The following is a 22873-nucleotide window of genomic DNA, read 5'->3' as shown; positions in this document are numbered from 1 at the left end:
AAATTATCAAAGTACTTTATTACATGGTGACGTCCTAATGGTATTTGAAGAAAATACCATGAAATCTTGTCACCTCCGCATATATGTCTGTTGTAAAACTGCCTGTTCAATGCGTGTAACATGGCAACAAGCCAACATCATTTGGCTTTAAGCACTGTGTGACGTCATTGTAGCACCTGTCATATGTGAGACACTGTGGCTCAGTAGGTTAAAGTGCTTTTCTAATAAAAATATTCTGCTTTCCTATTCTCTTATTTCTGTACTGGTTAGCATGTGGCAACTGCAGTCAACCAGTCCTTACTTTAAATTATGAGGAAAGAAAGATATCAACGTATTCCCTATCTTAACTGGCAAATATAAATAGTGGAGGTTCAAAGTTCAATCGTTATCCAGAAGCCCACTATATGCTGGTTTAACCATAACGAGCAGGGGCACTTGCCATGATAAATTGTGCCATTCTCCAGTATACAGCATTATTAATTTACTGGCAGTCTACAGAATCATAGGTGCTAAAGGCAGGTATTTTCCAAAATGCCCACACATATCCAGTGTGAATACAGGGCAAATACCAAGTCTACATATGTACCTTTCTGTTCTGTTCAGTGGGCATAGTTCCTCCTCCAATTCAGCACTGCCATCAACTCCAGTTGAATACCCACTATTTAAAGTTGGTCAAGCTGCAAAACTGAACTTATCACAACAACGTTGTTGGCATAGAAAATGTGTAGCATTGGAGTACTGAATCAAGGAGAAACTACTGAAAGCAATTGGCTAAAAAGGCATTGTCTTCAATACACAAAATACATTTATGTAACACTAATCTTCACAACTTAGCCTGAGGCAGTGGAGTTTCTGAACAAATGGTCTGTAGGCCAATTTTAATCAAGTATTGAACTGTGCTATAAAATAACAATGAAAACATGATTTTACTTTAACTTACACGATCTTCTTTGGCAGTGACAAAGCCACAGCTCATACATGGGACTGTCTGTTTCTTTGGGATGCAAATGGACTTGGGAGTCCCAGTCCAGTGTTTTCTAAAAGTCAACATGGAGGTTCAGTTGGTAGTTGGGAATGCAATTGCAATGTTTGCATTCCTTTCAACAAAGCAAGAATACAAGAGCAGTGACGTACTTCAGAGGCTGCATAAGACTTAGGTCAGACTGCATTCTGGAATATTGTGATCAGCTTTGAGCCCTATATCTAAGGAAGGATGTGCTGGCTTTGGAGGGGGTCCAGAACAGGCTTACAAGAATGAGCACAAGGATGCGGCCTGACTAAAGTGGACATGGAGGAGATGTTTCCATTAGTGGAAGACATGAGGACCTGAGGGCACAACCTTAGAGTGAAGGTATAACCTCTTGGAACTGAGATGAGGAGAGATTTCTTTAGCAGGGGGCAGTAAATCTATGGAACTCATTGCTGCAGAGGACTATGAAGGCCAAAACCAAGAAAAATAGGTTCTTGATTAGTAAGGGGATTGATGGTTATGAGGAGAATATAGGGGAATGGGGGTGAGGACTACATCAGCTGTGATCAAATGGTGAAGTAGACCCAATAGGCTGAATGGCCTAATTCTATTCGTACATTTTATGGAAATATGGGCACCTGGATGCTTGAAAAATGTTCAAACATATACATTAGGAGCAGAAATAGAGCATTAAACTCTTCAAACTTGCTCTGCCATTGAATAAGTTTGATGGCTGATCTTTTTGTGATCTGAATTTCAGATTCCTGTTTACCCCAGTAACACTTGATTTCTTTGCCTAATGAGAATCTATCTTCTCCATGAGAATAATCAATGACCCTGCCTCTACCATCTACTGAGGAAGAGAGTTCGAAAGTTCCACAACGTCATGAGAGAAATGAAATTGGCATCAAATCCATGTTAATAGGGGAACTGCTAATTTTCAAACAGTGTCTCCTTGTTATGGGCTCACCCACAGCGGGAAGTATGCTTTCATCATCGACTCTTCAGGATCTTATAAACTTCAATCCAACCACCTCTCAATTTTCTCAAGTCCAGTGATGCAGAAGTCCAACATAAAGTAGCTCCCACATTCTGCCTGATAGAACCATTCACTCATCTTCTGTTCTTGTTTAATATCATTTTCAGTGATGTATTGAGGGCCAGATGGGGCTGAACACAGGCTTATATTGAAAAAGAAGTCTCCATTTTTAGAACAAAATAGTCCAAGAACATAAACAAATGTATGATCAGTTGTTTTAAAAACATTCAATTTAAAACCAGGCATGATCATTCTTCTATTAAAGCTATCAGATATAAGAGCAGAATATAGGAGCTGGATACATGCACAGATCTGTACTCCTTTGTTGTAACCATCAGTGCTTAGTGGCAGCAGCAAGGGCGGTGAGGGGCCTTGACCATATTCCACATCCCCTTTCCCCACAAGATGCAAGTAACTACCCAGCCAGAGGAGGAACCACATTCAGACCCCTATCCCCAATCAAAATCTCCTACCAGAGTAGTCCAGAGGCAACTGGGTCTTCCAGCTTGACCCTGCTGCCTTAGCTCTGTGGGAGTTCAAGCTGATGAGGAAAAACTTGTCCAGCACGCTTGGCAATTCTAGTCACAAACAACCCTGCGTTTGCTTGGCCAAAACTTCAAGGTGAACAGGGTTCACTACAGGCCAGGCTGTATGGGAATCTCAAAAGTGAAGCCCCATCCCTCACAGAATACAACTCTTATCCTCCAACTTTGGGTATGGTAGCAGCTAATTTCAGCTCCAATGCATGCTGGTTACTCACAGCACAAGTGAAAGTGTTTTATCAAGTGAGATTCACGATGACCAGTCCATAATGCTCCGAGTGATTTTTCTCCCAAAATCTTTCACTTGTTTCCTCATTAATTATGCTACCACGCACTTGGTTGCTTTTTTTTAGGGAATTGTAAAGCAGGAGAAGTGAAAAGTCTTGCCATGGCTGTGAGGTCTGGTGTTAATGCTATTGATATCGTGTTTAACGTCTAGCTGCACAGTACTTCAGATGTTGCAAACCAGGAATAGGCCCTCACCTTCTGGTGCTTAACATTCAACATCTGGGACAAAGGAAAGGAAAGCTCGCTGCCCACTTTGTGGAAAGGAACTTGGCTGTGCATGGATCCCATAGAAAATGAGACAGGAGAATTGAGACTGGAAAACAGGGAAATGGTGGATGATTTGAACAGATAGCCTGTATCAGTCTTCACTGTGAAATAAAATAATATTCCAGAAGTAGTAATAAATCAGGAAATAAATTAGGGAACAGAATGGAGGAAGGAATTCGGGAAAATTGTTATCACAAGAAAAATAAATGGCATGGTAAATTGTTGGAGCTGTGAAAAGTACCTGGGTCCTGACGGATTTCATTCAAAGGGCTACAAAGTGGCTCATAATATAGTTGATGCTTGGTTTTACTTTTCCAAAACTCCCTTGATTTGGCGGGTGTAGAAGAATAGCTTGGAGGAAGTAGACTGTAGATGCAAATGGGTCATTGTCAAGTTGGCAAATTGTAATGACTGATGTGCTGCAGGGATCATGCTGAAAGCTCAGCTGTTTACAATTTGTATGAATTATTTAGCTGAAAGCCGGGCTCCACAGGAGATCCAAGGTATTTTTGGCCCCAAATCCACTCCATGGAGATGAGCAAGGAGTAATGTCAGGACAGGCTCCGTATATCCTGTGATGCCGTGAAGGAAATGTGTTCGATATTTTACCAGGACCCGCAATGCTGCCCATGCTTTGAAAGGGGGCATGATGCAGAGACGATCGGGCTGCTAAAGATGTGGTTCTACTGTTTAGATCAGTCTGCAAGAATAGTCTAGACAGAGTATTCTCCATCATCCTGGGTTTGATGTGCTGTTCACATTTGGAGCACGCAATGAGGTCATGTGATAAATGCTGAGGAGCTAATGGGACCAATCTCCTGAGGAGGCAAATGAGCCATTGGGGAGGAGTAACTTTGGGTATACTCCTTATGTATGTCAGAATATGGGTCATGACATGAAGAGGTGACCCGGTGTAGATGACGGTAGTGCATTTTATGCTGTGTAAATGGATTTCAGCGAAGCCTTAATGAGGCCCTGCATGACAGAATTATAAATTAGGTAAAAGCACATGGGATCCTGGGTAATTTGGTAAGTTGGATGCAAAGTTGGCTAAGTGATAGGAGACAGAGGATAGTGGTACAATGCCATTTGTGTATCTGGAGGCCAGTGTCCAGTGGCATGCCACTGGGTTCAGTGCTGGCTCCCCCAATGTTTGTGTTATATATTAAAAATATAGACAAGAATGTTGGAGGGATGATAAGTAAGTTTGCAGATGGCGCAAAGATTGGTTGGGTGGTTGACAGTGCAGAAGAATGTCTTGGGTTACAGGAGGATATAGAGATAACAAAGAGTAGAGCTGGATGAGCACAGCAGGCCAAGCAGCTTCTTAGAAGCACAAAAGGATGTTGGTCTGATGGGCAGATCTGTGGCACTTGGAACCTAACCATGAAGTAATGTATTTTGGAAGAAGTAGCAAGACAAGGGAGTATTCAACGAATGGTAGGAGATTAGGAAGCTCAGAGGAACAGTAGGATCTTGGGGTGTTTGCGCATTGATCTCTAAATGTTGCAATACAGGTTAATAGAGTAGTTAGAAGGCATACAGGATGCTTGCCTTTATCATTGTGGCATAGATTACAAAAGTGTGGAGATTATGTTCGAGATGAACCAAAATATTTTTGATGAACATTTGAAACATTATAACATTTAAATCTATTTAACAAAAGGGGGAGAGTGGGACTAATGCAGATTTAGAGTGTAGCTGATGCACCGAGGGTCATTTTCTGCACCGTATGATTCTCTAATTTTACAAGCCACACATGATTGCATTGACACCCACTTCCTATAGATGATAGCTGAGCACAGATCATCATAGAGAGAGTGCAGAAATTCAAGGGAACAGAAGGATGTAAATGCATTAGCAAGTGATTCATACAAACCTTAGTATACAGATGCAGCAAGTGATTAGGAATGGGATATGGAATGCTGTCATATATGGCAAGGGGAATTGAATATTAAAGTGGGCATGCTTTGCTACAGTTGTATAGAACATTGGTGAAGCCACATCTGGATTACTATGCATAGTTTTTGTCTCTTTATTTAAGAAATGATGTAAATGTTTTCAGAAACAGCTCAGAGAAAGTTCACTTGAATGATACTCAAGAGGTGAGGGGGGAAGATTTTCCTATTAGGATAATTTGGTCAGGATGAGCCTCTCATCATGTAAACTTCAGTTTAAAAGATTGAATTCTGATTTGATAGAAACACATAAAATCATGAGGGAACTTGACAGAAAAGATACTTCCCATTGTTGGAAAAATTATATTGAGAGATGTAGTTTAAAAATAAAAATAAAAATTGCTGGCAAAACTCATCACACACGGCAGGATTTGTGAGAAGAAAATTGAGACAATATTTTGCCAGTGTTTCTTCATCAGAACTCAAGTAATATAAGATGGTCTTCCATTCAAGATGAAGATTAGGGGGATTCATTTTCTCTGAGATCAAAGAACTTTGGAACATTCTTCGCCCAGAGAGTGGTAGAGGTGGAGTAATTGGATATTGTTAAGACAGAGGTGGAGGAATTATTGACTAACAAGGAAATCAAAGATTATCAGGTGTTGTCAGGAATGTGGATTTAAGGCCACAGTCAGATTACGTAGGATCTTATTAAATAGCAGAGCAAGCTAGAGGGGCCAAATAGTCTCCTCCTTACTGCTCCTAATTCAAACACGTAAACATATAAACATATGACTTAGGGGCAGGAGTAGGCTGTTCAAGCCCTCAGGTCTGCTCCACCATTCAATATGATTATGGCTGTCTGCTTGTAATCTCAAACCTACATGCCTACCTACTCTGATAACCTTTCAACCCCTCCCTCAACAAGAATCTGCCTCCCTCTGATTTGAAAATATTTAAAAGCATACCGTTTTCACCACCTTCTCAGGAAGACTTCCAAACTACAGGGTGAATTCCCATCATGTAATCATCACTATCCCCTCATCTTCAGCTCCCAAATCAAGTCTACCTCATTACATATTACCAAATGCTGAATTGCCTCTTAGCTAGTGGGTTCTACCACAAGCAGCGCCAAAAGTAATCTTGTAGATATTCCACAAATTCTTTTTCTTAAGATTGACTATCAACCTGATTTCCCCAATCCATCTGTATATTGAAGTCTTCCATGATGAACGGAATAATACATTTCTTACGTGAGTTGATTGAGGAAATGTAAATTCTTCAGAAGAATGGTTAAAATGTGTTGAATTGTCATAATACTGTATAAAGTTTTTTATTCTTAAATTTAAAGTAACAACAGGCTGAATCTTTAATGGAAGTTTTTTGACTGCTTTGATTTCCAGGCATAGTTTATATTTTAAAAGAAAGTGTCTGTGCGATTTCAATGGACCACATTTGTTGACATTTTCCCAAGGGCTATCATTATGTTATAATGAGTGCTTCGTGGATTTTCAAAGCCAATAATTATCTCAGCAGGAGTTTAGTATTCACAGATTGAGTGACAGTTTAAATAGTCAATTAAAAGATTAGCTGCCATTAATGCCGTCTCTGAATAGAAATTTTGACTGTTTTCATAAGAGATTAGCCACTTGTCGTGCTTTAAATACTTTGAATGGGGTTTGTAACAGTGTCTAAGAATGAGAACTATATTCTTTTCCATACGGTTTCTGAATTCTGTCCATGTGATACTGAACTAATGGTTATATAAATAAGACAACCATGAACTGGTATTGAGTTTGCATGGACGATATACATAATGATGGTGAGGGGGTGTATGGCTTATAAGCATAATAGAAAGTAAGAGGTAAAGGGCCTAATAAATTCTTTTAAAACTAGGATAACATTGAGGAAACTGAGGTAAATCCCCTAACCACATCACACTATAATTTATTGATCCCCTTGGACACCTATATACATTTTCCAGGATTTACCATCCTACGTCCATCATGGACCCACCCTACTCCTCCCTGAGTGAGAATTTTTTTTTTCGTTTCAAGGTAGTACCATGGCTTGGGAAACTCCTTGACTCAAACTACCCACCCTCGTAAATAAAATCCAGTTGCCAAACCAACTGAGAGATTCAGTTCAGCTGATGTTGTTCATACACTTATGTGTATAAATCTCATTGTATACCATAGAAACCCTACAGTGTGGAAGCAGGCCATTTGGCCCATCAAGTCCACACCAACCCTCAGAAGAGCACCCCAACCCGACCCACTCCCTATCCCTGCATTTCCGACTCGAGACACTATGGGGAAATTTAACATGGCCAATCCACCTAACCTGCACATCTTTGGATTGTGGGAGGAAACCTGCACAGGCACAGGGAGAATGTGCAACCTCCACACAGACAGTCACCTGAGGCCGGAATTGAACTCAGGTCCTTGGTGCTTTGAGGCAGAAGTGCTAACCACTCAGCCACCGTGCTGCCATGTATTCAGCTGATATCCAAACCCACTCATGCTTTTGGATCATTTGGGGATTTTTCACTGTTCTCAAGGAAAATGTTACCTGGGGTTTGATAGATTTTTGTTAGGTTTATTGGCTATAGGACACTAGTGAGCCCTCCCATCCATGGACTCAATTTACACTTCTCCCTGCTACAGAAAGGTTGCCAATGTTATCAAGGACCCCTCCCACCCCGGTAATGCTCCCTTCCAACCTCTTCCATCAGGCAGAAGATATAGAAGCTTGAACACACGCATAACAGGTTCAAGAACAGCTTCTGCCCTGCTGTCGTTAGACCTCTCCAACTTCAAAGAGTGTGGATCTTGTTAATGTTGATCTTGTTTTGTGCGCCTCCTTTGCAGCCGTAATCTTTTCTGCCTTTCTCTGTCTAAGCACCTTATAACCTGTATATCCTTGTTTACTATGATCTGCCTGTACTGGTCCAAAAACAAATCTTTTCCCTGTACTTAGCTACATGTGGCTACAATAATTCAAATCAAAACAAATAACTTGGGGGTATAGTTTAGAGGTGAGAGTAGAAAGATATTAAAAGGACATTAAGAGCAACCTTTTTCCATAGAGAATGGTTAGTGTGTGGAATGAACTGCCAGTAGAAGTGGTGGATACGGGTACAGTTACAATGTTTAAAAGGCATTTGGATAAGTACATGAATGGAAAAGGTTTGGAAGGATATGGGCCAAGTGCAGGCAGGTGGGACTCATTTAGTTTGGAAACATGGTTGGCATGGGCTAGTTGGATTGAAAGACTTATTTCCATGCTGTGTCACTCTATGGGCCCTGTAAAGGGGAGTATGCATTCTAAATGAACAATCAAGTTTGTTTAGATAATAAAATGTGAGGCTGGATGAACACAGCAGGCCCAGCAGCATCTCAGGAGCACAAAAGCTGACGTTTCGGGCCTAGACCCTTCTAGGCCTGAAACGTCAGCTTTTCTGCTCCTGAGATGCTGCTGGGCCTGCCGTGTTCATCCAGCCTCACATTTTATTACCTTGGATTCTCCAGCATCTGCAGTTCCCATTATCACTGATACAATCAAGTTTGTTTGCTTATTTTGGCAGATTTTATGACTTCTTATCGGCTTCTTTCAATATTCTTGTAGGGGACATAAGCTCACTTTACAGTGAATACCAGGTGAGTGCACATGGGGAGTGTGGAGTTTGCTATGAGTGAGTGAGAAGTTGTGGGGTGATTAGATTACAGCTTATATATGGAGATGTTAAACTTGAAGTTGATGGGTTATCGTACTTATATCTAGAATTGGACTCAGCAATGGCCTGTTCTTTAATCAAATAGCTTAATGTGTTGGCTACTTCAACATTTTACTGAGTGCTTTTTCTCAAACATCTTTGACAAAGATTCCAATTTTAAGTACCATCATTTTGAGGTAATGATTGATAAATTTTTAACAGTCAAAGACATTCCTTTGAAACTGCCAATAATGTTTTGTGTTTGCATGTATACTGCTTAACATAGAAATCCAGAAATTACCATCAGGAAATGCTGATTTTCAACTGGGTGTGTTTTCAGGGCCTTGCAAGTGGAAATTATCTAGAAACCATTGAAATTAACATTAACTTTCCATGTTATGCACTATGAAAAATAAGTGTAAAAGTGATATCTTGTTGACTGAGGATGTTATAATCACAATTAGTACCAAGCAATCTCTCCAGTCCTCAAAAGTTAATTTGCTTGGAGATTGTCAAATTCATCCATTCCCTGAAAATAGCACTTTGGTTTTTTCAAGAAAGTTTATATATTTTAGTTTAAAACTGTCTATGATGTTTCAACTTCTACTTTAATTCCTTTATATCACAATATTTATTTCACACACTGTAAAAGTTCTGAAGTGGGGGTGTTAATATCTGCTTATTAGCTTTTGCTTTAACTACCCATTCAAATTATTCAGTGTTTGTCTGCTCTGCCTGCTTAGTTACATCACTTTTGTTGGATGCCATGCATCCTCTATAATTAACACCAGAACTAAATTAACACTAAAGGCTGGGCTTCTGCTTGTCATAGATTGAAGAAGGCTGCACACAATAATCTAGCAAAGTTAGTGGCAAATCATAATGTTGTCACAGATGCAAAATCCAAGGATTTGAGAAAAAATCAGGGGATAACATAGTGTGGAGCTAGATGAGCGCAGCAGGTCAAGCAGCATCTTAGGAGCACAAAAGCTGACGTTCGGGCCTAGACCCTTCATCTGAAAGGAATGAAGGGTCTAGGCCCGAAACGTCAGCTTTTGTGCTCCTGAGATGCTGCTTGGCCTGCTGTGCTCATCCAGCTCCACACTTTGTTACCTTGGATTCTCCAGTTTTTTTTTATCCAGCAATCATAAAGGAACAGCAATATTTTTTTCCAAACCAGGATGCGAGCAGGAATAATGGGAACTGCAGATGCTGGAGAATCCAAGATAATAAAATGTGAGGCTGGATGAACACAGCAGGCCAAGCAGCATCTCATGACTGTTGTTGTACTACTAGATTGCATTCTTCCATAGTTAAATATCAGGCAGGACTGAAACAACTTTAAATTGAAGACCAACAGAAACAACTTACAGGAATGGCTAGGAAAATGCACTGAGGACAAAACTGAAGGTTTAATTCTAAACATGGACTACACATGTTTCACTGTTACAGTATATGACGCTAAGGACAGACAGAGAGAGAGAGAGATCAAAGAAACAGTGGAACAGAGAATTAAAATGGCAAGTCAATGGAAGTTTAGGGCACTCATTATGAGGAGTAAATAAAGAATGTTAAAGTAAAAGAGGCACAAGTTTCTATTTCACTTGATGGAAGTATTTGGTGTCTTGAATTTTGGGAAGAATGTAAGTGAAAATCTGAGTGTTACAGTTCCATGTTTGCATGAGAAATGTCATGGTAAAATGAGAGATTCACAGGGTGGAGGAAAGTTATGCTAGAGTTTTGAGTGGAGGAAACAATTAGCCTACAAGAGTGAAATGGGAGGGGAAGGGAAGAATCACTTTGTAATGGCATCAGAAATGGCATTGAAAATTGAGATTATAAAAGTAGAAGATGAGGAGAAGAAAAAGTGTATTCTTGTTCTTCAAGGTTGGTGACAGGTCACAACTCATAGGATTCCTTCATTTTTTTCCAAATGCTCTCACTCCAGCACCAGTTAAATTCATATGATTTTGTACATAGATGTAAAGTCTCAGATCAATGTGATTTATGATCCTTATGTGGTAAATACAACAATTCTCAGACCTTTAGAAAGTTTGGTGAACCGTTTATCAGACTATTTAAACATTTGCAGCTTCAATTTGTGACTATTACACACCTGAAAGACTGTACAGATAGAATCCTTATATAAAAATTCATTACAGTGTCATTTTCTTCCAAGGACTTCCATTAGCTTATTAGTCATTCATATCATAAAATAAAGGTTTATTGCTCCCAAATAACATTGCTTAGACTTCTGTTAATACTTAATCAGAATATATTTTTTCTTTCAAAAGCATATTTAAATTTTGACATGTTAAAGAGATATTTAATCCTAATAAATGTGTTCATCTGAGAACTGTTACAATGTCACTTACGCTGTTTCTAAAATCAATGAGGTGCTCATTTACCACGTCTAAATGTTGTCTTCACAATTTTGAGTTCAGCAGGAGACCCCATTATTTCAGTAGGAACAGAAAGTTATGGGGATCTAAGCAATGCAAAAAATGGTGAGATTTATGCAGAATTAGATGAGAAGTTCAGAAAGGACTATCTCAATGAAAGCTTCTTGCTCCTTTCTTTACCCAGGGCAGGATTGACTGCCGCGAGGGGTCATAGTTTGAAGGTGTTAGGAGGAAGGTATAGAGGAGACGTCAGAGGGAGGTTCTTCACCCAGAGCGTTGTGAGCACATGGAATAGTTTACCAGTGGTAGTCGTGGAAGCGGAGTCATTAGTGACATTTAAGCGACTGCTGGACATGCACATGGACAGCAGTGAATTGAGGGGAATGTAGGTTAGGTTATTTTTGGATAAGGATTATTCCACGGCACAACATCGTGGGCCGAAGGGCCTGTACTGTGCTGTACTTTTCTATGTTCTATGTTCTATGTTCTTTTATGCTTTTGCCAAATGCCATGGTGGGTTTTTTGCTTGGCAGAGGTGAGATTTTAATTAAGGTGGATTACAACTCTGTAAATGCCTTACTAACTGTGCAACTCACTTCATTATCATTCATTTTTCTCTCTCACAAAATATACCAAATAAGCTAGGTGTCGAGAAATCCCGACCTGAAAATCAGATGGGTTTCTGGCAACTTCAGTGCACCACTGCTACCAGGGTCTGCCATGTGGATTAGCAGCAAATAGATCTCGAGGCATGATCCATGGACGGCTCCATGTAACACACATCCACCAGTATTAACATCTGGCATTTGTCAGTCCCTCGTGATTATCATCGTACTTGTCTGATCCAATTACAGAGTGCGAATTGACTGGTGCACTGGCAGCTGACACTGAAAGGACACTTTGCGTGCACAGACTGGCACATGGCCCAATGATGTATGCCACACTAAGACATTTATTTTAACATCTACAACATGTAAATGGCAAATACACTGCATGTACATTTGACCGAATAGCCATGTTGGAAACTAGGTGCAAGCTAGTCTTCAGCCTGGTCAAGTTCGGGCAGGTTGTTGGTATTCTGTGGATCCTGGTGAGGTCAGGCACAGACTGCACACATTCAGGGGCTTGGCCAACATCATTCCTCAACTTGGGATCTCATTGTCACAGAGTCTGTTTGGATGCAGTTGGGGAGTGGGTTACAGTTAGTTCCATAGGGCCAGCAATAGCAGTCAGGGAATTACAATACAAAGACAGCAGAGTTTGCTCAGACACGTTGAAGGCCTGCCTTTAAAGTTGGTTGGAGATCTGGGTGTCTGTAACAACTTTTAAGGAGGATACAAGGGGAGCCTGTAGAGGTAGTTGGGGGAGGGGGTGGAGGGGAGGCCCTGTTGAAAGGGACGGGGCAATGGAGGCGAGAAATCAAGTGGGAAATAAAGTCATTTGCCCAAATAAACAAATGAGAAAGCACAGCTCAGGAGCAGGTCCTTCGGCCCTCCAAGCCTGTGCCAACCATCATGCTTTAATTAGCCTAAAAACAAACCTAGCCTTTTTCAATCCATAGCCCTCTACGCCCTGCCTATTCATGTACCCATCTATGTTCCTCTGGCAGTGCATTCCAGGTTGCTACCACTCTGTGTATGGAAATCTTTCCTCGCACATCTCCATTAAAGTCTTCCTCCCTGACCTTGAACCTTTGCCCCCTTGTAATTTAAATTTCAACCCTCAAAAATCCTCTGACTATCCACCCTATCTATGCTTCTCATAAATTTGTAGACCTCTATCAGGTCTCCTCTCAGCCATCATCTTTCCAGTGAAAACAATCCTAGTCTTTTTAACGCTTCCTAATAGTAATTGCCCTGGACATCAGGCAACATCCTGGTGACAACACAGTGTGGAGCTGAATGAACACAGTAGGCCAGGCAACATCAGAGGAGCAGGAAAGTTGATGTTCTGTGTTGGGACCCTCCTTCAGAAATTTCTGCCTGACCTGCTCCACACTGACTCTGACTCCAGCACCGGCAGTTCTTACTATCTCAACATTCTGTTGAAACTTCTCTATACTTGCTCCAAAGCTTCCACATCCCTCTGGTGCTGTGGTGACCAAAACTGCAGTAAACACTTCAAATGCATCCTTACAAGGGTTTTATGTAGCTACAGAGATAATAGAAACTGCAGATGTTGCAGAAGTTGGATGAACGCAGCAGGCCAAGCAGCATCTTAGGAGCGCAAAAGCTGATGTTTTGAGGGTCTAGGCCTGAAACTTTAGCTTTTGTGCACCTCAGATGCTACATAGCCTGCTGTGTTCATCTAGCTCTACACTTTATCTCTTTTATATAGCTGCAACATGTTTTGCCAACTCTTGCACTCCATACCCCGGGTGATGAAGGCAAGCATACCAAATGCATCCTTAATCACCTTGACCACCTGTGTTGCAAGTTTCAGGGAACTGTGGCCCTGCAAGCCTAGATCCCTTTGAATACTAGTGTTACTAAATGTTCTACCATTTACTGTACAATTCACACTTAAATTGGATCCTCCAAAATACATCAGCTCAGGTTTGTCTAGATTAAACTTCATCTGCCATTTCTGCACGCACATCATCAATCTATCTATATCCTGTTGTATACTTTCACAATTGTTGGCATTATCAGCAACTCCATCAATCTTAATGTCATCAGCAAACTTGCTTATCAGACCCATACACATTTTCCTCCAAATCATTTAAATATACTACAAACAACAAAGGACCTAAGACTGACTCCTGTGGAACACCACTCATTACTGGCCTCCATTTTGATAAACACTGTTCCACCGCTACCCTCTGTAATCTAGGACCAAGCCAGTTTTCTGTCCATTTAGCCACCCTGAATCCCTTGCAATATTAGTTTTAATACCAACTTGCCATGTGGGGCTTTATCAAATGCTTTACTAAAGTCCATACAAACTACAACCAATGCCCTTCCCTCATCAAGTATCCTCATTACTGCTTCAAAAAATTCAATCAAGTTGATGAGTCATGACCTTCCCCAGTCAAAACCATGCTGCCTGTCACTAACTAGTCTGTTTTCTTCCAAATGTACATATTTCTTGCTCCTCAGTATCTTCTCTAAGAGTTTCCCCACCACAGTTATCAAGCTCACCATCGTACAGTTTCCTGGATTATCCCTGCATCCTTACTTAAACAAGGGAATAATATTTGCCCAACTCTAGTCCTCTGAAACTTCACCTCTCGTCAACACGGATGTGAAGATATCTGCCAATGCCCCAGCTATTTCCTCCTTTGCCTCTCTAACTATCCTGGGGTAGATCCCATCTGGTCCTGGGGACTTGTCTATCTTAATGTAATTTAGGATTCCCAAAACGTCCTCTTTCAATATGTTAACATTCTCTAGTGTATTCATATACTCATCCCTGATATCAACATTAGTTATGTCCTTCTCCTTGGTGAAAACCGACACAAAGTATTCATTCAGGATCACCCCACTTCCCGTGACCTTACATATAAGTTTGCTCGCTGAGCTGGAAGGTTAGTTTTCATATGCTTCATCACCATTCTAGGTAACATCATCAGTGAGCCTCCGACGAAGTGCTGGTATTATGTCCCTCTTTCTATTTATCTGTTTAGGTTTCCTTGGGTTGGTGATGTCATTTCCTGTTCTTTTTCTCGGGGGATGGTAGATTGGATCCAAATCAATGTGTTTGTTGATGGAGTTCCGGTTGGAATGCCATGCTTCTAGGAATTCTCATGCGAGAATTCTCAATTCACATGCACAATGCAACTGATAAGTAACCTGGTCAATGCTCGGGGAAGACAGAGTCCATAAGACTAGAAGACATAAGACCATAAGACACCGGAGTGGAAGTAAGGCCATTTGGCCCATCAAGTCCACTCCGCCATTTAAATCATGGCTGATGGGCATTTCAACTCCACTTCCCTGCACTCTCCCTGTAGCCGTTGATTCCTTGTGAGATCAAGAATTTGTCGATCTCTGCCTTGAAGGCATCCAAAGTCCTGGCCTCCACTGCACTCCGTGGCAATGAATTCCACAAGCCCACGACTCTCTGGCTGAAGAAATGTCATCTCATTTCAGTATTAAATTTACCCCCTCTAATTTTAAGGCTGTGTCCACGGGTCCTAGCCTCCCCGCCTAACAGAAACAACTTCCTAGCCTCCACCCTTTCTAAACCATACATTATCTTGTAAGTTTCTATTAGATCTCCCCTCAACCTTGTAAACTCTAATGAGTACAATCCCTGGGTCCTTAGCCATTCATCCTACGTTAAACCTACCATTCCAGGGATCATCTGTGTGAATCTGTGCTGGACATGCTTGGGGCTAGTATGTCCTTCCTGAGTTGTGGGGCCCAAAATTGGACACACTATTCTAAATGAGGCCTAACTAGAGCTTTATAAAGCCTCAGAAGCACATTGCTGCTTTTATATTCCAAACCTTTTGAGATAAACGACAACATTACATTCACTTTCTTAATTACGGATTCTACCTGCAAGTTAACCTTTAGAGAATCCTGGACCAACACTCCCAGATCCCTTTGTACTTCTGCTTTGCAATTTTTTTCACCGTTTAGAAAATAGTCCATGCCTGTATTCTTTTTTTCCAATGTGCCAAACCTCACATTTACTCACATTGAATTTCATCAGCCATTTCCTGGAGCACTCTCCAAAACTGTCTAAATCTTGCTGCAGCTTCCCCACGTCCTCAGTACTACCTGCCTGGCCACCTATCTTCGTATCATCGGTAAACTTCTCTAGAATGTCCCCAGTCCCTTCATCCAAGTCATTAATATATAAAGTGAACAGCTGTGGCCTCAACACTGAACCCTGCGGGACACTACTCGTCACCGGTTGCCATTCCGAAAAAGACCCTTTTATCCCATCTCTATTCCTTCTGTCTGACAGCCAGTCCTCAATCCAAGCCAGTAGCTCACCTCGAACACCATGGGCCCTCACCTTGCTCAGCAGCCTCCCGTGAGGGACTGTATCAAAGGCCTTTTGGAAGTCTAGATAGATAACATCTACTGGGTTTCCCTGGTCTAACATACTTGTTACCTCTTCAAAGAATTCTAACAGGTTTGTCAGGCATGACCTCCCCTTACTAAATCCATGCTGACTTGTTCTAATCTGACCCTGCACTTCCAGGAATTTAGAAATCTCATCCTTGAAAATGGATTCTAGAATTTTACCAACTATCGAAGTTAGGCTAATCGGCCTGTAATTTTCCAACTTTTGCCTTGATCCTTTCTTAAACAAGGGGGTTACAACAGCAATTTTCCAATCATCTGGGACTTTCCCTGACTCCAGTGACTTCTGAAAGATCACGACCAAAGCATCCGTTATTTCCTCAGCCACCTCCCTCAGAACTCCAGGATGTAGCCCATCGGGGCAAGGAGATTTATCAATTTTTAGACCTTTTAGCTTTTCTAGCGCTTTATCTTTTGTAATGCCTACCATACTCAACTCTGCTCCCTGGCTATCCCTAATTGTTGGCATACTACTCATGTCTTCCACTGTGAAGTCTGACACAAAGTACTTATTAAGTTCTTCAGCTATTTCCTTATCTCCCATCATTAGCCTTCCAGCATCAATTTGGAGCGGCCCAATGTCTACTTTTGCCTCTTGTTTGTTTCTTATGTACTGAAAGAAGCTTTTACTGTCACTTCTAATATTACTAGCTAGCCTACCTTCATATTTGATCCTCTCCTTCCTTACTGCTCTCTTTGTTATCCTCTGTTTGTTTTTGTAGCCTTCCCAATCTTCTGATTTCCCAGTGCTCTTGGCCACTTTATAGGCTGTCTCTTTTTCTTTGATATATTTCCTGACTTCCTTTGTCAGCCATGGCTGTCTAATCCCACCCCGGATAATCTTTCTTTTCTTTGGGATGAACCTCTGTACTGTGTCCTCAATTATACCCAGAAAATCCTGTCATTGTTTGTCTACTGTCTTCCCCGCTAGGCTCTGCTTCCAGTCGATTTTCGTCAATTCCCCTCTCATGCCCCTGTAATTACCTTTATTTAACTGTAACACCGTTACATCCGATTTTGCCTTCTCTCTTTCAAACTGCAGACTGAACTCTACCGTATTATGATCGCTGCCTCCTAAGTGCTCCCTTACTTTAAGGCCTTTTTTAAAGTCTGGCTCATTACATAGCACTAAGTCCAGAATAGCCTGCTCCGTTGTGGGCTCCATCACAAGCTGTTCCAAAAAGCCACCCTGCAAATATTCCATGAATTCCTTTTCTTTGGATCCACCGGCAACATTAATCACCCAATCCACCTGCATATTGAAGTCCCCCTTGATCACTGTGACCTTGCCTTTCTGACATGCCCTACCTATTTCTCGGTGCATCTTGCGCCCCTGGTCCTGATCACTGTTAGGAGGTCTGCACATAACTCCGATTACAGTTTTTTTGCCTTTGTGATTCCTCAATTCCACCCACACACACTCCACTTCTTCTGACCCTATGTCATTCAGTGCCATAGATTTAATTCCATTCTTAACCAACAAGGCAACCCCACTCCCTCTGCCCACCTCCCTGTCTTTTCGATATCTTGTGAATCCTTGGATGTTTAACTGCCAGTCCTGAACTCCCTGCAACCATGTCTCTGTGATGCCTACCACATCATAATCATTCAAGAGGATTTGTGCTGTTAATTCATCTACTTTGTTGCGAATACTACGAGCATTTAGATAAAGTGTCTTGATGCTAACTTTCTTATCATTATTAGAGAGGTTGGAAATCCCAAGATGTCTTAAGCTATCCCTCCTTTTTGCTGTATTTCTGTCTGCCTCAAGCTTAAATCCACCTGTCAGTGTCACTTTAATGGCCAAATGGGCAGTATCCATGTCTGCCAACATTCCACTCGACTACCTGCTGTACCTATGTGCTAGCTTTTGGTGTTTCATGCTCAAGGACCCCCAAGATGTTTTATTTTGCAAGGAGAAGGGTGAGGGCGTTGGGGAGGACAAAGGTCTCCTTGTGGATGACTGAGCTCAGCTGCATTGGGCTCTTACAAGCCAGATGGGATTGACACCTGATTCCAGTAGATGACAGATGGCTGCTGAAGACCAACATGGATTGCCAAGGCCCATGACTGACTGCAAACTGCAGTGTGCATTCATTTCATTCGTATTATGTTTTGCTGGCTGCCGTGGTCGAGCTTGTCTAAATGTCTAACGCTATGTATTGTTCCCCTACTGGACAAGGTCAAGATAAAAGTGAATGTTGGGCATGACAGAAATAATTAGTGGGGACTCAGGAAAGGACTAAGACAGGTAAATTGTGTGTGTGTGCCATTGCATATGTTGAGGCTGCCTTTTGGAATTTTGCAAACGAGATCTTGAGCACTTCATTCATTCCAAGCTTTAATTGTTAATGATGCAAAAGCTATTATTTTAAATGTATAAATAATACATTACTTTAGAGTAATTAGGAGGTTTTGCATTCTGATGAATGCAGAAAAATGGGCAAATAAAAGTGTAACATTTGTCTCACAAGATAAATGAAGGGCACAATTTTCCATTTCCTAATGTGGAATGAGGGTGATGAATTATTTGGATGAGAGTCTACAGATCAGATTCTCCCCAGATGAATTTTCACAATTTAGTGTTGCCTCCTTAGATTGGTGAGATGAATTTCTCAACACCAGAAATCTCTTTTTAAATGCACTTGCAATCCATTAATTACGCTACTCTCCAGAATTAACTTCCCTTTCCTCATTAACTTCTACCCAATTGAACAGTTCAGAAACTCAACAGGATAAACCATGCATGTGCCTGTCAATTTAGTTCCAGTCCAGTCCAGAGAGTACATGGATTTTGCTACCTTTAGTGAAACCTTCTTAATGATCCTTGTCTTCACTGTTGCTGTGATTCTCCAACTGCAGGAGGTAGCAAAATGGGGACTGAGGGAGAATGTTTTCCTTGCCTATTGTTTCAGCCAGCTGGAGTATAGCAACACATCAGTTTCAACTTTACAAGTAGCATCTGAGCAGACAGGTTTAGGCAGCAGCTTTTGCCTCAAGGGTGGCACTTTAACACAGAAAACAAGGCAGGAGCACATGGCTGCAGAAAACACTGAAGACTCAATGTGAAAGGTGGGATTTGATCAAGTCACTGTTCGGCATGATGCCACTTGTATCTTCTGTGGAAAATACATTGCATTTGTATCAAGGTGATATATGGTTAGACAAGACAAGGCTTGCTTAGAGCTGAGGATAGGTTCTGGGCAATCAGAGTCTCCCACCTCATTCTGGACCTCTTGCAGGTTCCAGCCTCTTCAACTAACCTCAGCCCATACCAAGGTAGTTATTGAGGAATATCACCTCCCTGCCTGGCTGATGGCACTTCTAAGAATATTCCATAATCTTAGTCATCCAATTTGAGGCAGGTAGGAAGAGGGGAAATTTTGGCTGAGGAAGAGATGCAAAGACATGGAGAAACCTCTGAGTAGGAAGATGAGGATGAGATTCTCCTGATACACCAGGAGCAGTGGCAAAGAGAGAAACACCATGGATTGTTCCGGAAAATCTGAGAGGCCAAGGAAACCTTATAAACAGCCACATCCAGGATGACAGAGGTGGGTTGAGACTTTTTTTCTGTTTGTGTTATTTCATTATTTGCACATTGCCCTCTGCTTTCTATGTACGTCACATTCCACAAAAAATTAATTATTTTCCTATTTGATTTACTTAAATAACCAAACATTGGCTCTTCTTTTTAAATATAGTTCTGATGTCCTCACCTCTGTAAAAATGAATTTATGTAAGCAAACTCTGCCTTGGAACAACATTAGTACGGGACAGCTATGAAACAGCCAGCACTTTATGATCTTGCATTTCTATCTGTTTGTGCTGACATGGTCCTTGTGCCAAACATGTTGAGACCATTCCCTCGTAAATGCTTCCAAATTACCCTTCATCTTGAGACTGCTCCTCATGTGTATTAGACCTTTTGTGATTGTTGAAGAATGTAAAGAGCCATCTCAGTACCATAGCAACACCTTAGAATCCTCACCCTCCTATACAATTGGCTATGCACTTGGATCTGTTTCCCCCACTCAGCTCCACTAATTGACATGTGATTTGACTATAGCCCATGTTACACTAATGCATATTTTAGCATGACTATTGGAATTCTGATATGTGACAAACTTACCCTCCTATAGATACATAACAGGTTATATCATTTCTCTCATAAGGGCCATTGGTGGGATCCACCAATTGGTATTCGCATGGATAAAGGATTGGCTGACGGGCAGAAGGCAGAGAATAGGGATGAAAGGATCATTTTCAGGGTTGCAGCTGGTGACTAGTGTAGTTACTTGAGGATTCACGTTAGGAGCAGACTATTCACCTTATACACTAACGATGTGGGCAAAGAAATTGAGGGCATTGTTGATAAGTTTTCAGATGGGGACGATTTTGTTTTTGGAGGTGGGGAAATTATAGAAGGACTTTGACAGGCTAGAGAGTGGGCAAAGAAGTGGTAGATGAAATACAATGTTGGGAAAGTGTGAACTAATACTCTTTGGTAAGAAGAATAGCGATGTAGGCTATTTTCTAAGTGGGGAAAGGCTTTAATAATTTGAAGCACAAAGGGATTTGGGAGTCCTTATTCAGGATTCTCTTAAGGTTAACATGTAGGTTCATCTTGACAGCTCAGAATGAATGTTAGCATTCATTTCAAGAGGCCTCAAATACAAGAGTGGAAATGCACTGCTGAGACTGCATAAGACTCTGATCAAACCACATTTGGAATATTATGACCAGTTTTGGGCTTTGTATCTAAGGAAGGATGTGCTTGTCTTGGAGGGCTCCAGAGGAAGTTTACAAAAATGATCCTGCCGATGAAGGGCTTTTCATATGAGGAGCTGTTAAGATTTTGGGCCTGTACTCGATGGAGTTTAGAAGGATGAGGAAGGGTCTGATTTTAAGTTACAGCATACTTGGAAACCTGAATAGAGTGAGCATTCAGAAAATATTTCCACAGGCAGGAGTAATTAAGACCCAAGGTCACAGTCTCACAGTGAGAGGATGACCCTTTACAAACTGAGATGAGAAGGAATCTCTTCACTCGGAGTGTGGTTAATCTGTAGAAGTCATTATTACAGAGCTGTGGAGGCCAAGGCTTTGAGTATCTTTATGACAGAGATTGTGGTTCTTGATCAGTAAGAACATCAAGAGTTGCAGGGAAAGGCAGGAGAATGGTATTTAGAATCATATCAGCCATTAGCAAATTGTGGAGGAGACTTAGAACATAGAACATAGAACATAGAACAGTATAGCACAGAACAGGCCCTTCAGCCCACAATGTTGTGCCGACCATTGATCCTCATGTATGCACCCTCAAATTTCTGTGACCATATACATGTCCAGCAGTCTCTTAAATGACCCCAATGACCTTGCTTCCACAACTGCTGCTGGCAACGCATTCCATGCTCTCACAACTCTCTGTGTAAAGAACCCGCCTCTGACATCCCCTCTATACTTTCCTCCAAACAGCTTAAAACTATGACCCCTCGTGCTAGCTATTTCTGCCCTGGGAAATAGTCTCTGGCTATCATCTCTATCTATGCCTCTCATTATCTTGTATGCCTCAATTAGGTCCCCTCTCCTCCTCCTTTTCTCCAATGAAAAGAGACCGAGCTCAGTCAACCTCTCTTCATAAGATAAGCCCTCCAGTCCAGGCAGCATCCTGGTAAACCTCCTCTGAACCCTCTCCAAAGCATCCACATCTTTCCGAGAATGGGGCGACCAGAACTGGACGCAGTATTCCAAGTGCGGTCTAACCAAAGTTTTATAGAGCTGCAACAAGATCTCACGACTCTTAAACTCAATCCCCCTGTTAATGAAAGCCAAAACACCATATGCTTTCTTAACAACCCTGTCCACTTGGGTGGCCATTTTAAGGGATCTATGTATCTGCACACCAAGATCCCTCTGTTCCTCCACACTGCCAAGAATCCTATCCTTAATCCTGTACTCAGCTTTCAAATTCGACCTTCCAAAATGCATCACCTCGCATTTATCCAAGTTGAACTCCATCTGCCACCTCTCAGCCCATCTCTGCAAACTGTCAATGCCCCGCTGCAGCCTACAACAGCCCTCTATACTGTCAACGACACCTCCAACCTTTGTGTCGTCTGCAAACTTGCTGACCCATCCTTCAATCCCCTCATCCAAGTCATTAATAAAAATTACCAGCAGTAGAGGCCCAAGGACAGAGCCCTGTGGAACACCACCCACCACTGACTTCCAGGCAGAATATTTTCCTTCTACTACCACTCGCTGTCTTCTGTTGGCCAGCCAATTCCATATCCAGACAGCTAAGTTCCCTTGTATCCCATTCCTCCTGACCTTCTGAATGAGCCTACCATGGGGAACCTTATCAAATGCCTTGCTAAAGTCCATATACAACACATCCACAGCTCGACCCTCATCAACTTTTCTAGTCACATCCTCAAAAAACTCGATAAGGTTTGTGAGGAATGACCTACCCCTCACAAAGCCGTGTTGACTATATTTGATCAAGCCATGCTCTTGCAGATGATCATAAATCCTATCCCTCAGAATCCTTTCTAACACCTTGCAGATGACAGACGTGAGACTTACTGGTCTGTAATTGCCGGGGATTTCCCTATTTCCTTTCTTGAAGAGCGGAATTACATTTGCCTCTTTCCAGTCCTTAGGTACGACTCCAGTGGAGAGTGAGGATGCAAAGATCCTCGCAAGTGGCG

The sequence above is a fragment of the Stegostoma tigrinum genome, chromosome 1 (genome assembly GCF_030684315.1).
Source record: "Stegostoma tigrinum isolate sSteTig4 chromosome 1, sSteTig4.hap1, whole genome shotgun sequence".
In the NCBI taxonomy this organism is placed as follows: Eukaryota; Metazoa; Chordata; class Chondrichthyes; order Orectolobiformes; family Stegostomatidae; genus Stegostoma; species Stegostoma tigrinum.
Note: the sequence above shows the minus strand (reverse complement) of the source record.